Source organism: Canis lupus, chromosome 6, assembly GCF_011100685.1.
Source record: "Canis lupus familiaris isolate Mischka breed German Shepherd chromosome 6, alternate assembly UU_Cfam_GSD_1.0, whole genome shotgun sequence".
Lineage (NCBI taxonomy): Eukaryota > Metazoa > Chordata > Mammalia > Carnivora > Canidae > Canis > Canis lupus.
The window spans coordinates 75,528,571-75,544,601 of NC_049227.1; the positions used below are offsets into that span (position 1 = coordinate 75,528,571).

Sequence of the window (16,031 nt, forward strand, 5' to 3'; positions counted from 1 at the left end):
TCTCCCCATCTCCATGTTTGGGGTACAGAGACTAAGGACAAAGGTCTCTACAGGAAATGTCTCCACTTTATGACAGACGTACAAGGATCCTTTTCTGACATGTTTGCTGAAGACTGGAGAATTTACCCTGAGGCACACCTTTCAGATTGATAAGAAGGTGGAAACAAAATTTAGATTTTGTAATATGCTTATAGTTGCAATATCATCTTGAAAACGCAGTCACTATAACAAAGATTTCACGATACCATTCAAGAGATCCCAACTTGACCAAGATCAGAAAATCCATCTTAATTTCAGACACTTGAACTGAGAACTCACAAACTTAATTAAGCCAAGAATGCAGACTGACTTGAGAAATTACTCACAATTCAGATTAAATGCCTCTGATCATTTTTCTTTCTCAGTTCCTGCAAGGTCTACTTCATTAAACATGCTTATCTGTTTCTGTATAATTAAAAAAATATCCTGTAAGGGAATGAAGTACATAAAAAAATAATCAAATATACTTGCTGAACTACTTGTGTATGAAGTTGTGCCAGTTTCCATTCGTGGTAATTAGGTCATGTCTCTCCACTTTCTTTAAATATTACAATAATGAGTGTAAATTAGTACATTGCTATTTTCAAATTAATGGCAACATATAAAACTCAATGTTCAACTTTGTAGGGAGTGTTGGTTTTGTATAACAGGACCCCCAGGCGGTAAAGCATGGTCCAGGCTCTGTCTCAGGCGCTACAGGCAAACCCTACTATCGCCTCACACTGTGTCCGGAGCCCCCACTGAAATCCATGATTGTGTTCTCTAGCACTTACATTATGTTTTGATTATTATGAACATTAAAAAAATATTTTGTTTCTTAGGATTCTCAAGCACAAACAGTCACCCATTTATCAAAACAAAACAAGCCATAGCATGTATAAATATAAATTTTTAGAACATGTATACACAGATCAATAAACAAAAGTGTATGGAGTGTAAGTGTTTCTAAATGACATCATGCCCTTATTTTAGTTGCAAGGACTCAGCGTTGATGTAGGCCACGCACGACCCCATTGGCTTTAGTGAGTCCCAACAAGGCAACCTGGAACTCCACAACCCCAGTGTCCCGTGGTGCGAGACACTGTGTTTGTGTGTTGTCAAATGCAGAAGTTAACTTGAGTTATTCTCCTAAATATATGAAGTTCCTCTTTACTTTCAGAAGGTGAGATACGATACATGTGTTGAGCATCTACTTTAAACACGGCGCTAGCCGTACCTCCGTGTGATAGTCTGTCATTCCCACAACGGCCCTGACAGTAACAATCCTTATCCCCATTTTTACCAGTGAGGAAACTAACTCATAGGGCAGATAACTGACTCTCCCAAGGACATACTAATGAGGCAAGGAAGCAAACCCAGGCCCGAGGCCCTGGAGTGTATTCCTTTTCTAATTTGTCATGCGATTTCTGGTCGCTGAAACCCTTCCTGCGGACTTACACTTGGAATGATGAAAACTTCCCAAGGACATATAAGGGCAAATCAAGGAATGTAGAATGTAGCAGGACCTGGAACAGGACACCTGTGCCCATGCACACCTGATTCCTGGGGCAAAGCCAGTCAGGACCCCAGCCAAGTGCACGGGCTGCAGGGCTGGGCCTCAGTCCTCCGGGACAGAGGAAGGTCAAGCAGGTAAACTGGAGCAGACGTCCAGGTTGACGGGCTGTGCCAGGGTGGCCTGCAGGCCAGCTCTCCACGGGCACCTCGAGCCCGCCCGACGGGAGGTGCAGCTTTCAAAGGGCTCCCGTGTGTCCTTCACCAACCTCCAGAAGCCGAGTACATTGAGAGATGAAGAGAGCTTTCTGTGATGTGGGAACTGCCACTTTGGGGTGCTTCTTCCTAATTTCACATGAAGGGCACATCAGCAATATGCAGCTGGACGGGCTCCGGCTCACCAGCGTACAACTGCACACTCTGTAAAAACCAACAGCATTTTGATGCCAAATCAAGTCAGGTTAGGTTGTGTAAGGTCGGTTGTCCCATGACTCCGAGTCCTTGGAAAGCACCCAGTTCAGCCCCCGGAGTCACTCTCTGGGGCTCACATACGCACACACACGCCTGTGGGGCAGAGGCCCAGTCTGAGTTTGACATCAGGCATTTTGCAGGAAAGGCCGGAGCCCACGCTCGCAGCCAAGTCTCTCACGGGCTGCATTTCACACAACTGCAAAGCTGTGAGGACAACATTAAATGGCAGATCTGCAGCAGGGGGGTGGGGTGCATTTTTTTAAGATTGGCTTTTGTGCCTCCTGGTTGTATTTCTGCAGGTTGGAAGGGGTCATGATTGATTTGCTTTTCCGCTCAGATAATATAAAAATTATGTCTGGGGAGATACAATAGGTGACACAGAAATCAAAGCCTTTGAAGTCTGGCATCCTGGGGTTCGAGTAGGATTTCAGCCATTAGCCAACTCTGTGGCATTTACGCTCTCTGAGTTTTGGGGTTTTCACTTGCAAAAGTACCTCAAAGAGCTCGTGTAAAGGATAAGTTAGATAAAACACCAAGTATATAGTTAGTACTAAAAAAAAAACCATTATCTGTTAATATTCCCGTGCCATCTTCAGAGTGGTAGAGATTTTAATGTTAATCGATATGCCACACACAGTGTTAGTTCCCTTATATCTATATTATCTATAATTTGTATAACAACCACAGCCAGAAACCATGTCCAGATAGATGCTTCTCATTATATAGTGTTAAATGGACTGGAGAAAAAAGAGTCTAGGGGTGCTGGGTGGCTCGGTTGGGTAAGCATCTGCCTTCATCTCAGGTCATCATTCCAGGGACCGGGGATGGAGCCCTGAGTCAGGATCCCCGTTCAGTGGGGAGCCTGCTTCTTCCCCTCCCTCTGTCCCTCTCCCCTGCTCTCTCTCAAATAAATAAATAAAACTTTTACTAAAAAAAGAAAAAAGAGTCTAGAGACACGGAGATGAATCTAGAGGTTACTAGGATTTAAATTAAAAAAAAATTTTTAAAGAAGCTATTAAACTGGTTCAGATTTAGGAGGTCTCATGAAGGTGGTGGTAGAGAGGAGAAGGAAAAACCACTTCGAATTTGGCATTGGAGAACAAATGTTGGCCATGAGGGTAAGGAATAGCAAGGACTGAAATAATAAAAACCCCTTTTTTTATGTAATCTCTCTGGCTAAAATCCACCGATTATAGAGCACTGACTTGGCAAAATATTCAAATGAAAAGGTAAGGCTGTAAAAAGCCATATCCAGAAATGACATGCTAGGTAGCGTTTATCATCTTCATTCAGTACCAGGAGATTTATTTTTTTAAGCATCTGCTGTATTTCAGATGTTATTCCAGTGCTAGGCATCTGGTGCTGTATGATAGGACTTGTCGTACATAATAAAACTTTACTGACTCAAAGATATGTAAGCCGTACTTCTCTGGAAGTTTGGGTTGTACGTGACAACAACAACAACAACAACATCTCAAACTGGCTTTTAAAAAGGATGTTAATTGCTGAAATAACTGAAGAGTCTCTTGGTGCTCACATGACATATGGAGAATCCAGGTTTCTCTGAATTTGTTTTGCTCTTCCTTCTTCTGCATCGGTTTTATTCTCAGGAGTGTTCTCTTCATGGTGGCACGATGACCAGCAAAAGCTCCAGACTAGTCATCCTTACTAGTTAGGCAACCTCAGCAGGAAAAAAAAAATCGTCAACTTCTCACACCTTCATAATAGTCCTAGCAAAATTCTGGTGATGGGGATGTTCACATGGTTTGGATCCCATTGTCCTTCTTGAACTAGTTACTGTGGCCTGGGCTTGGCCCTAATGAACCTTATGGACCTGAAGAAAGGAAGGTTACTCCAGATAGAATGACTGAAGTGTTCTTACCAGAATTAAGAAGAAGAATTGGGTGATCAAAAATTACAAATGTTGACTCTTCTATCCAACTGAGCCAAGCAAGGGCCCCTTTTGTTGTAAGTTAACAGAAATCAATCTCAAGGGCAGCCCAGGGGCCTTAGTGGTTGAGTGTCTGCCTTTGGCTCAGGGCGTGATCCTGGAGTCCTGGGATCGAGTCCCACATCGGGCTCCCTGCATGGAGCCTGCTTCTCCCTCTGCCTGTCTCTCTCTCCGTCTCTCTCTCTGTCTGTCTCTCTCTGTGTGTCTCTCATGAATAAATAAATAAAATCTTAAAAAAATAAATAAATCTCAAACTAGCTTAAACCAGAATGAAACTTGTTATAAAACCTCATAGAATCCAAGAGCAAGGAATATAAGACCTCAGAAGGAACAGAAACGAGGAAATAAAATTAATTGACATTATAACTGCTTCCCCATCCCTCTCTGTCTCTGTCTCTGTCTCTCTGTGTAGCCATGTGTTAGTCTTTATTTCTTTATTTTTCTCTGCACAACTTCTGCATTTGGGGTGTGTCTCATTCTTCAAATGTCTGTTTCTCACGGCATATGACTACCTCACAAATCTGGAGGTTCTATCTCCTTGGTTTCAGACACTCACAGAAGACCAGTGACCTTATCTGACTCTCACTTCAAAACTAAGCCCACCTCTGCACAAAGGGGTAGTTCTTGGGAAAAAGAGGCTACTGTGATGTGGATAAAATACCGAAAGCAGTCTACTACAAGCCCATCAACTTTACTGAAAGAAGATCTCGCTCTTGCTCTAAAACTCATCCTCTGGACCGAGGTAAGTATGCAAAGGGATACCCACGCACAACATCAAACAATGGCCATCTGCGCCACGAGGATGCACAGGAAGAGGAAAACCCCCAATAATGACTGACTTACCGGGAAGCAGCAAGTTGTGCGGAAAGTGTTCATCCATCCTGAGGAAGGGTATTCACCTCCTACCAATGTGCTAACACATCTCAGGAGTTAATGAGGCAGATAAATGAGACAGAGTTGCTTCCCTCAAAGACGCACAGAAGAGCTGGGGAGACAGCCGAGCGGACCAGTGACTGAACGTCCGCTGTGGTAAACCAGGGCTGAAGGAGGGGATCTCCGAAGGCTCCCGAGTTGCAGAGGAGCCAACCTCCTGCTTCGACGAGGGTTTACTGGTTTACTAGGGCTGCTCTGACTAAATACCACAGAATGGATGATTTCAAAAACAGAAATGTACTTTTTCACCATTCTGGGGGCTGGACTTCCAAGATCAATGTGTTGACAACTTTGCTTTTTCCTGTGGCCTCTCTCCTTGGCTTGCCAACAGCCACCTTCTTGCTGTGCCCTCACGTGGTCCTTCCCCGGTGTGAGTGCACCCATTGGCTCTCCGTGTGCCCAAATCCCCTCTTCTTGTGAGCACACCAGTCAGACTGGGTTTACCCTGAAGACCTCATTTAACCTGAATTATTTCTGTAAACTCCCCATCTCCAAACACAGCCACATTCTGAGGCACTGAGGGTTCAGGCTGCAACTTATGGCTCTGGGGAAGGTCGGGGGGGGGGGGGCAACAGTTCAGCTCATAATAGAAAACGACACACTTTCCAGAGGAGCAATATCTGCTTCAGTCTTAAAGGATAAGGCAGGGAAAAGTAGAATTCTGTAGGAACAAAGGTGTACAAGCAAGAGAGGGTGTGACTTATCTATGGAATTTTAAGGAGTTGGGTATGGCAAAATTTAGGAATACATATGAGAGATTGGAAATCCATAAAGGATGAAATTGTACATGTAATTCGAGTTTGAATTATAAAAGGCTTTTTTCATATTGGCGTTTGTTGCATGGGGGTGGGGTTAAACTCTGGTAACAACTATGCCTCAAAATATAATAGTTCAAATACAACAAAATTTTTTTTCTCTCTCTAGTAAAGTCCAGGGGTGGGGTGTTACGGATCCACCAGAAGTTCTTTTTCACACAGTGGTTCAGGGGCCAGATTCCTTTCATGTTAAGGGTATCAACCACGTGTAAGGACTGGGGTGCTATGTCCAGCACTTTCTCTTTAAGGTCTGAACCAGCAAGTAGCACACTTCACTTGGGCTTTTGCTGAGAACTAGTCATTTGACCTCTTCTTGTTGCAGGGTTATGGAGGTTATGACACATAGGGGAGGTTTCCAGTAAAAGACTTTCATGGACATAATTCCATTAGGAAAACATTTTCTACGTAGGAACTTCCTCTGTCAGTCTTGTAAGTCATGCAAGATAATCTGGATGTTAGGTTATCTGCTCCTCCCCGTTCAACAGACACTGCATCTTCTGGTGCAGTGCCAGCCACGTCCCAGAGACCTGATGGTGAAGGTCAGAGAAAACAGATTTGGCCTCATTGGGCACCTGGTCATCAGGGCTGCTTTTACTCTGGCAAAGTGGACATTGTTGCCATCAGTGACTCCTTCATTGACCTCAATTACATGGTCTACATGTGCCAGTATGATTCCACTCATGGCAAATTCCACGGCACAATCAAGGCTAAGAATAGGATACTTGTCATCAATGGAAAGCCCATCTCTACCCTCCAGGCATGAGATCTTGCCAATATCAAATTGGGTGATGCTCATGATGAAGACATTGTAGAATCCCCTGGGGCCTTCACCACCATGGAGAAGGCTAAGGCTTACTTGAAGAGTGGGGCCAAAAGGGTCCTCATCTCTACCCCTTCTGCTGATGCCTCCATCCTTGTGATGGGCATGAATCATGAGGAGTATGACAACTCCTTCAAGATTGTCAACAATGCCTCCTGCACCAGTTGCTTGCCCCTCCGGTCGAGGTCATCCATGACAACTTTGACATTGTGGAGGGTCTTATGACCCACAGGTTATGCCATCATTACTACCCAGAAGACCTTGGATGGCTCCTTTAGGAAGCTCTGACCTGATGGCCCAGGGGCTGCCCAGAACATCATCCCTGCTTCCACTGGTGGTGCCAAGGTTGTAGACAAGGTCATCTTTGGACTGAATGGGAAGCTCACTGGCATGGACTTCCGTATCCCCACTCCCAGTGTGTCAGTTGTGGATTTGACCTGCAGCCTGGAGAAAGCTGCCAAATACGATGACATCAAGAAGGTGGTGAAGCACACATCAGAGGACTCCCTCAAGGGCATCCTGGGCTACACTAAGGACCAGATTGTCTCTAACAGTGATTTTAACAGTGACACCTGCTCTTCCATCTTTGATGCTGGGGCTGGCATTTCTCTCAATGACCACTTTGTCAAGCTCATGTCCTGGTATGACAGTGAATGGGGCTACAGCAACCAGGTGTGCATGTCTTATGGTCCACATCGCCTCCAAGGAGTAAGCCCCCTAGACCACCAGCACCAGTGAGAGCAAGAGGAAGAGAGAGGCCCTTGGCTACTGGGGGTTCCTTGTCTCATCCCCCAATGCACTGAGGATCTCCCTGCCTTCACAATTTCTATCCCAGACCCCCTGAAGAAGGAGACGGGCTTGGAGGAGCCCTTCCTTGTCATGTACTATCAATAAAGGATATTGTACCCAGCTCAAAAATTAAAAAAAAAAAGAGAGAGAAGAATCTGGGTTTTATGCTGAGAAAGAGAGCGTGACTTTGGGAGTTTTAACAGAAATGACATGACTAAATTTTCATTTTATTTTTTTTCAAGTGTTTAAATTTTCATTTTAAAAGGTAACGCTGGTGTCACCATAAAGAAAGGACTTATGGGGCAATTTAGCAGCAGAGATGATATTAAAGAAGGCATTTTGGAAGTTCTGGCAAGTGGTTCTGATAGGAGTAGAGAGCATGGGGCAGATTCCAACGATATTCCAGAAATAGATTCATCATTACTTCTGATTTATTACGAAGAGAAAGGAGGAGGAAAATTCTAGGTATCTTGTGATTTCTGGCTTGGGTGAATGAGGAGATTTGGTAGCATTCAATGAGGAAGAAGGAGTGCGGGAAAGTCTCAGTTTGAAACACAGTGAGTTTGAGACCTCTGCAGGATCCCAACAGCAGTATTCAGTGAGTTGTTGTAATATAAATTACGTTTTTCAGGAGAGAAGATGAGTTTTAAAATAGATTTTATAGTTATTACAGTAACAAAGAGAGGTAGTTGAAATCACCTATGAACGGGGTCATCTGTAGTAACCATAGATTTGTGTAATGACATAAGAATGTTGATTTCCAACTTCCACTTTAAACCAAATAGGGTTTTAGGTAAAAATAAATAAATAAAAAAAAAAAAGAGTTTAAATAATGCCACATCGTGAAAGCTATAGGTTATCTATTTCATAATTATTTAATGGCAAAAAGGAAACAATAATTTCCTGCCAAACATCAGATTCAAATACTGTAAGATAATCATCATAAGACAGAGAATCATTACAAGTAAGGTGGCGTTTCTGAACTTGAGGTCTTCATACATGAGTACTGCTGTTATTGTATGTACAGTCAATGAAGTTCACATTTAATTAATAACACCACGTTCTCATAAATACCCATCCAGTATGCTGGCAAAACAAGAGGTGGCCAATTTTATCCTTCCTGGCAAATAACCACCTCCTTTCTGGAAACCCTGAATCATTTATATTTGTATTTTCATTAACTTGTTCACTTAAGGATTGTCTCAATGTAATTACTAGAGGATTAAAGTTGATCATGTGACCCCAGAGTGAGAAACATGAGTTAAAGATCCCAAGTGAAAGATCCTATTACATGACTGTTACAAAAAATGCCTAAATAAACAACTAAATAATAACCAGATGTTAGAAAATGCTTGAAATTTCTTTAGATGATATCACTAAATTCAGGGAATTAAAATGTAAAATATTTTTAACGTATGGCATCATCATGGAGTACTTTCCCAAACACTAATATTTCCTTTCAGTTAGGATCATTAGGGTGAATTTTGTAAGTCATCACCATAATTTTACTAGGGGTCACTTACAAATTATACTTGAGTTTAATTGTACTGAGGAACTCTACGGTGACTTGACTTTCGCCCTGTCCAATCTGGTGCTCAGGCTCAGGTGTGATGTTTGAACACTGACTTTTATATTTGATGTGTTACCTTTTCATCTGCTTCTGAGGTCTGATTTCTATTTTTATTTCTATATCACGAGGTGTTTTAAAGGAGCCTTTTGCTAAAACGCATCCAGATCCTCCCCCATTCTTCTTAAAAGAGGAGGGATATAATAGTATTTTTCAAAATAGATATCTGTAATCCAGACTGCAGAGTCTTTTCATTACAGAAGTTGAGTTTGACTCCAAAATGTCATCGTTCACCTTAAAGTTAAAAGCCGATACTTTGAACAAGGGTTAACTCTTACCCGATTTTGATAGGAATGAAATTATAGAACTAACTTGCTATTCATTGGAATAATATAAAAGTGAAATACATTTGAAATCAAAATAGCTGGTTGCTTTATATGAACCATATAAATATAATAAATATAAATATATATATTGTATAAATATAATATATATAATATATATAATATAAATATAAATGATCAACTTTTACATCTTTAAAAATGTCTTTCATTCACATGTTCTATATGTAATTAACCATGTAAAATAATAAAGAAGCGTCATGGATTCCTTCAGTGGACATAGAGAGTCACTAAGCTATGTAAATAGGCTTTAGGGGTTCGGGGGCTGACCAAGTTCACATAGGACTGAAGACACCTAAAAGGTAATCTCAAGTACATGAACATTTGCAAGATCTTCACCTAATTATTCCTTTTGATATTCTCTGGAAATTTAACTGATCTCTTTTGCACAACATACTGGTTGTGGGTTATGTGGCTTGAATTGGCATCCACATGCGAAGGACTTCCAAGTCTCTCGGCTCTTCAGACTTCCCACCTCTGTAGCCAACGCCTGGCTGGACGTCACAGTCAACTTAACTTCACTCAAAACCGACTTCCCAAAGCCTGTTTCTTCCCTGGGGCTCCCCATAACCTGGGCACCAACCCTGGAATCATTCTGGGTGATCTGCCCCGCCTGTCGCTATGGTCACCTGTGCCAATTCCCCTTCTATAAAACATCCTCGAATCTATCCACTCGTCTCTCCTCATTGCAGTTCATTAATTCAAGTGCCCTTATTTTATGGCTTATTCTAGTGCTTTCCTGCTGCCCCCTGCCTTGCTCTTCCTACTAACCCTCAGCTTCGGTCACCAGATCTATTCACTGTGTAGCCAAAGTGACCTCTCTTTCATATTCAGCTCCCCAGGCTGCAGCCAGAAAGATATTTCCAAAGCATAGAAATAATCTTGGCACTTTTCTGATTAGAAGTATTAGGGATTTCTCATTCCTCCCAGAATAAAGTCCAAACTTATTAGCACCACCTATATGACCCTTAATAATTGGGACCCTTTACAGCTCTATTCTATTATTTATTTAGTTCCTGAATGTGCCAGGTCCCTCTACAGCGTTTTGGACTTTGTTGAGTGTTGTCCTCACCTCAAACCCTGACCTTCCCCTCCACCCCTGCCTTATCTTCTACTGTCTCTCAGGACTTAGCCCTGATCTTATTTCCCTGGTGAATCTTTTCCTGACCAAATGAGGTTGCATTTTATATTCTTCCCATGTATTCCATCAGCACGCTGTTCTTATCCCAACGTTCTACTCATCACATCATATTTTAATAATGTTTATCTATCTCTCTCCATGTATTTCGAGCTCCTTAAAGTCTTCATTGGGGGCAGGAACTGCTATTCTTTTAAACCAGTGTCTCCCCAGTGTCTAGCACCAACTTTGAAATAAAGTAGATACTTCATATTCACCGATTGGATAAATGGAAACCAATTAGATGCTCCTTGCATAGAAGCGACAGGTGCGCACATTTGATCATTGACTGTCAACATGATTCCACCCCAGTCAGGATGCCTTTACTGGTTTGTAACTGACACCACAGTGGGCCCAGGGGAATCTAGGAGCAACAGGGAGCAAAAAAAAACCCAGGGCTTCAGGGAAGAGTTTCTTAACAGAATTGCGAGGCGGCATCAAGAGCAACTGCCTTCAAATCTAGGACATAGTTTGCCTCTAGTTCCTAACACACAAACCTCGACTTACTGTTGCTGAATAGGAAAGGCTTAGAAGAAGGAAGAGAGATGGTTAGTGAAATCTCAGAGTCAATGCACAGGTTGCAATTGCTTTCTTTTTCCTTGGTTCAAAACCAGCTTCTAGGAAGTGTCTGTATTCCACACATTTTCCCCGAATCCCTCTTCTACTCACTAGAAAGTGACCTTCGGCAGTTATTAAATTGCTTGTTTTTAGATGGAAAAACAGAGATAATAACACCTGTTCATTACTGGCAGGAATAAATCATATAGGGAAATTGCCTGAAACAATAAATGGAATAAATGTAGGTTTTTTTGTTTTTGTTTTTGTTTTCTGTTTTTTTTTTAATGTTGTATCAAATAGTGTGACTTTAGAAAAAATGCTAAAAGGAGCCAGCAAGTGGAGAATCTGACCATGGAAGTTTGAGAAAATGGAGGGGAAAATCAGAAAGACCTCCTCTGGTTCTTTTCTATCCCAGCATCTGGGAAAACAGCAATAGTGTCCACCTAGAATAGAAAAATGTGTACCAAGAATAGAAAAAATGTGTAATGATGCATAGCAGCTGACTCTCACGTCAGAAGGAGTTGTTTTTCCTCAGGCTTTCATTGTGCATTTGGAAGTGCCTGGGAATAAAGCATGACCTGTGCTTTCTGTGCTCTGATGACCTAGTCTGAGGTTGCCTGCGATACAAGGGACCAAACCCATGGGAGTCCCATAAGGAGCTCAGGGTCTGGCCCTGCACTCATGGCCCCCTCATTAGCTGTGCTCCCTGGTGTCAGAAATCTATTATGCCGAGAGAAGATTCATGCTGCATTGTAAGTGCTGACCGGAGCTGTTGGAGTTGGGGGCATTGGGATATATTTTACACCAAAGTGATGTTTATTACAGTTTATTGAGACTTGGGACACGGTCTACCGAAGACACGGAGCTGCAGGCACCGTTGCTGACACTAATACAAGCTACACCAACTTACACCTGTTGCAGCCACAACTGAATTTCCAACTCCCCCTAGTGATTTTCACCTACTCTCCCTCCTCACCCAAAACCCATTCACGGAGACCAACTGCAGCCTCTAATCCGCCTTCCTTGTTTCAAATGACACCTATCTCTTACGTGATTCGAATCAACTTTTATCTCTATGTGTAAGTCCTTTTATTTCGTCTTTTATACATCTACAAATCTATCACACATTGGTCTGTTCTCAGAACACTTGATGCTTTCACATCCTAGCCCCAATCACGCAGAGCTTCTCACTTCTTGAAAAGACCATGTATCTCTGTCACCCTGTTATTTGCTTTTCTGAGCTTGTCCTCCGTCCTCTTCAAACTGGCCAACTCTAATTCCTAGTTCTATTATCTCCTCTTCTGTAGTCTTCTGTGAATTTTTTTGGTAGTTACCACATTCCACACCACCCCTTTGCTCCCATGGATCATTGGACTTTCCAGTACCATTGAAAGTATCTGCGTATGAATATCCTGAACTCCTAAAAGGCTAGAAGGGGTCACATCTACCTTGGTATCCCTAGTACAAGCCAACACCGCTCTAAAAATATTTTTGAAAGAGTACTCAATTCCTTGTAAAATTTTGTAAAAACAAATACAAGTAATATAACCAAGCCAAGACAACAACAACAAAAAGAATATGCTAAGGATAAAACTTTAACACTGAATTGTCATATTAATAGAACCTGGATTTTTGCCTTAATAGGAGAGTCTGCCTGAATTGATCCAACTGATTTTCAGTATAGTGCGTGACAATTCAGTACAAAAATTTTATTTCCAGCACATTTCTTTCTTTCTTTTTTTTTTTTTTTTGGCCCCTGAGCTACCCTTGGTTTTTGTATCAGTACGGTCACTCAGCTAGCAACCACCCCACTTTTATTAGAGAATTCCATATATAGTGAATAAGATCCCTCTATTAAACCAATAGCAATAATAATTACTATTACTATTATCATTATTATTATTATTATTATTATTATTATTATTATTATTATTTAGGCTAAAATCATGCCAAATGACAGAAAGATAAATTTTTGGTTGTTTCTGCTTATAACAATAACTGAGCAGAAAAAGTGGGCAAAAATAAATGAGAAATGTCCCTGCTTAGCCTAAAGTAGACTAGCTAGGTGAAAATTAGAGGTGGAAGTAAAGAAATATTTAGATTTGCCTGTTTATTATAAATACGTGCAAACAAATAGTGCATCTCTAATATCACCTACAGTGAGAAATTTCTGACATTAGCTCCCATAGCCTCTTATGATTAACCCATTTCTGTCTTTAATGTGTTTCCTTCCAATGTTTTCATTCTTTTTCTAAAACCTCCTAGATCTTTCTAACACTTGAATTTAGGATCAAGGCATCTTGGTGGGCTCACCATAGACACAGTCTTTTCCCTATATGGTTTAAAATACAAACCACATGTTTCTATAAAGCACATCTGGTGATCCACAAGTATCTTCAAGAGCCAAGAAGAGAAAGTTGAGAGCTGCTAGGTCAGAGGAGGTCAATTTGAGGAAGCAATCATTGTGACAGTTGACATTAAGGCTCGTAATAGGCTCGGCCAGCTGTTTCTTATGGAAGTTTTGTTTCTGTTGTTATGGCTGCTTCTGTCAGGACAGGAGATCTGGAGAGTGTTTTAGAGAGCGTGCTTTTCATAATTCGAATGATAAATCATCTTATGTAACTATTAACTTTATTTATATCTTCACACTGAGGTAGGCAAATTCTCTGGATAATATTACATGTATCGACTGTATTCCCAGATCTATGGAGACACCTAATTGTCCCCACAGTCAGTCCATGAGCATTTTTATCATTGAGTATTTTAAAATCCTACACTGGTGATGGATGGGCCAGTTCTGATGTGGGAATGAAGCAGGGAGAGACCGAGTTTCTCGAGAGCAAACAGAGTTAATGTGAAGCTGCAGAGTCAGGGGACATAGAAGATTAAAGGAAACTCAGTTGTGCCAAACTAACAGAAGTAGCTGAATTCCTGAAGTGAAGCCAGTCACTTTGGGACCTGCGTCTTATTTACGGTGCACCATTTTCACACTGAGGTATAGTAGCCACGTGTGTGCTCACAGACACAGGACCGTGGGAGAACAAAAGGAGTAGAATTCAAAATGCCAATTGTGTTGTTTACCTTGGTCAAAGTCTTGGTTGAGATCATTTTTGCCTTGTGGATAGTTTCCCACGGGGTCTAATGTGTCCCCCTTCCCAGGTAGGGAGGGGTGACGTTTTCTCATCTTTATCTGTGCTTCTGATGAACTGGGGAAATAAAGTTCTGTTCTTAAGTCACAGAGACACATTTGGGTCACTTAGTAGGCACAAAAAAGTCCTGAAAGAAAGTCAAAATGATATTTTTCTATCCTAATTTTTTATCAGAATTGAATTAAATCCTGTGATGATGCAGGGATAGCTACATAATGTTGGGTAAACCGATGAACATTTCCTTTTTTTTTTTTTTTTTCTGATGGACATTTCTAAGCCTCACTTTTCTCCTCTATAGAAAGGGGGGAGTGATACGTGGTCTACAGGATGGTCAGGAGACCAAAATGAGGATATATGTGAGGAGGCTAACACAAGGCTAGGGTATAAAGGTTTTCAATAGATGGAGCTATGACTAGCATCCTGAGAACAACGAAATCTCTGAGGATTTTATTCTTGGCAGCAAGAGATCCGATCCTTCCATGTGCCTGTTGATTTATGTGCTGAGAGCATCCTTTAACTTCTCAAGCAGCTACCATGAAAGAGACTGCGGCACCCACCGCCACCTGCTTGCAGTGCTGTTAACACTTCGGAGCATATGGCAGAAAGTCAAACACTTTATACTTCCCTAACTTCTGAGTTAAAAAATAAAACCCCGCCGTTATCCTTCCTGAAGTCGCTATTTCCAGGAATACCTAAGCACTGAAAGAAAAAGTGTACAGTGAGTCTAGCTATTAAAACAGGGTGGTTGTGATCTTTCTTACTCCCAGCATTTGCTCAAGGACCAGATTGTTGCCACTGGACGAACAAAGCAGAGTCCTTCTTCCTAAGCAGTCATTCTCTCTTTTCGCATTTAGCACCTGTTTATTTCGGCATTTGTTGTGTGCTGGTCCCTGGCAAATAAAAATGAATCTGGGATCATCCTTACACTGCAAAAAAAGGACCCACTGCATTGTTTAATGATGTATATTTGGGAAAGTGCTATAAATATGTAAATTAATTTCAGCAAACATTGAGAAGAACATTTTTCAAAGCACAGCACTATGTGGGGAAAGATCATCAAAGGCATGATGTTTTCCTGATAACCTAGATGATAGGGAAAGTTCAATTAAAATCCAGGAAATTTTGTGATAGTAGCCACAGCAAGGAATAAAGTGTGACGAGAACTCAGAGAAGCTGGGATTTATTCCTATCATAGACGAACCTGCAAGACTTCTTGAGGCAAAGGAAATGGCCATGGTTCTTGAAGGATGAGAATTCAGTCACCCATCAAGCATTTATGAAACGATTCGTTAAGTCCTAGGCACTATAACAAGTATCAGAGTTAGAGAGAAGATACAGTCTTGCCCTTCGGAAGCTCATGGTCTAATTACAGAAGAGAGCTATACAAGCAGATGATGACAATTAGTGGATTTATAATATTAAAGTAGTAATAATATATTATGCTATGTATGATTCTCACCTAATCTAGACTTGTTACTGAGGGAGACTCCGATTCTACCTTAGGTCTACAATCATGTGTGTCCATGTGCATGTGTCTACGTGTATGTGCATTTAGAAAGTCTTCACGAGGAAGACATTTGAGTTAAGTCTTAGCGAAGGGTAAGGCTTCAGCAAACTTCCCTGGGGACTGGGGGGGGACACAGGGAGCATTCCATGGAAAGAAGGAAGGAAACTAAATTTCCTTAGAAAACTGCAAAGAAAGTATCTGTTTTCCAAAGAAGACAGATGGCCAACAGACGCATGAGAAGATGCTCCACATCACTCATCATCAGGGAAATGCAAATCAAAACTATAACGAGATATCACCTCACATCCGTCAGAACAGCTAAAACTAGCAACACAGGAGACAACAGGTGTTGGTGAGGATGCG

At 41.5% G+C, this 16,031-nt stretch overlaps 1 protein-coding gene across 2 annotated transcripts in view; it reads left to right on the forward strand.

Annotated features, from left to right (window-relative positions):
- PTGER3 (prostaglandin E receptor 3) overlaps positions 1–16,031 on the forward strand; it is a 178,584-nt gene that overhangs the window by 91,153 nt on the left and 71,400 nt on the right. The gene's annotated exons all lie outside the window — the stretch shown is intronic.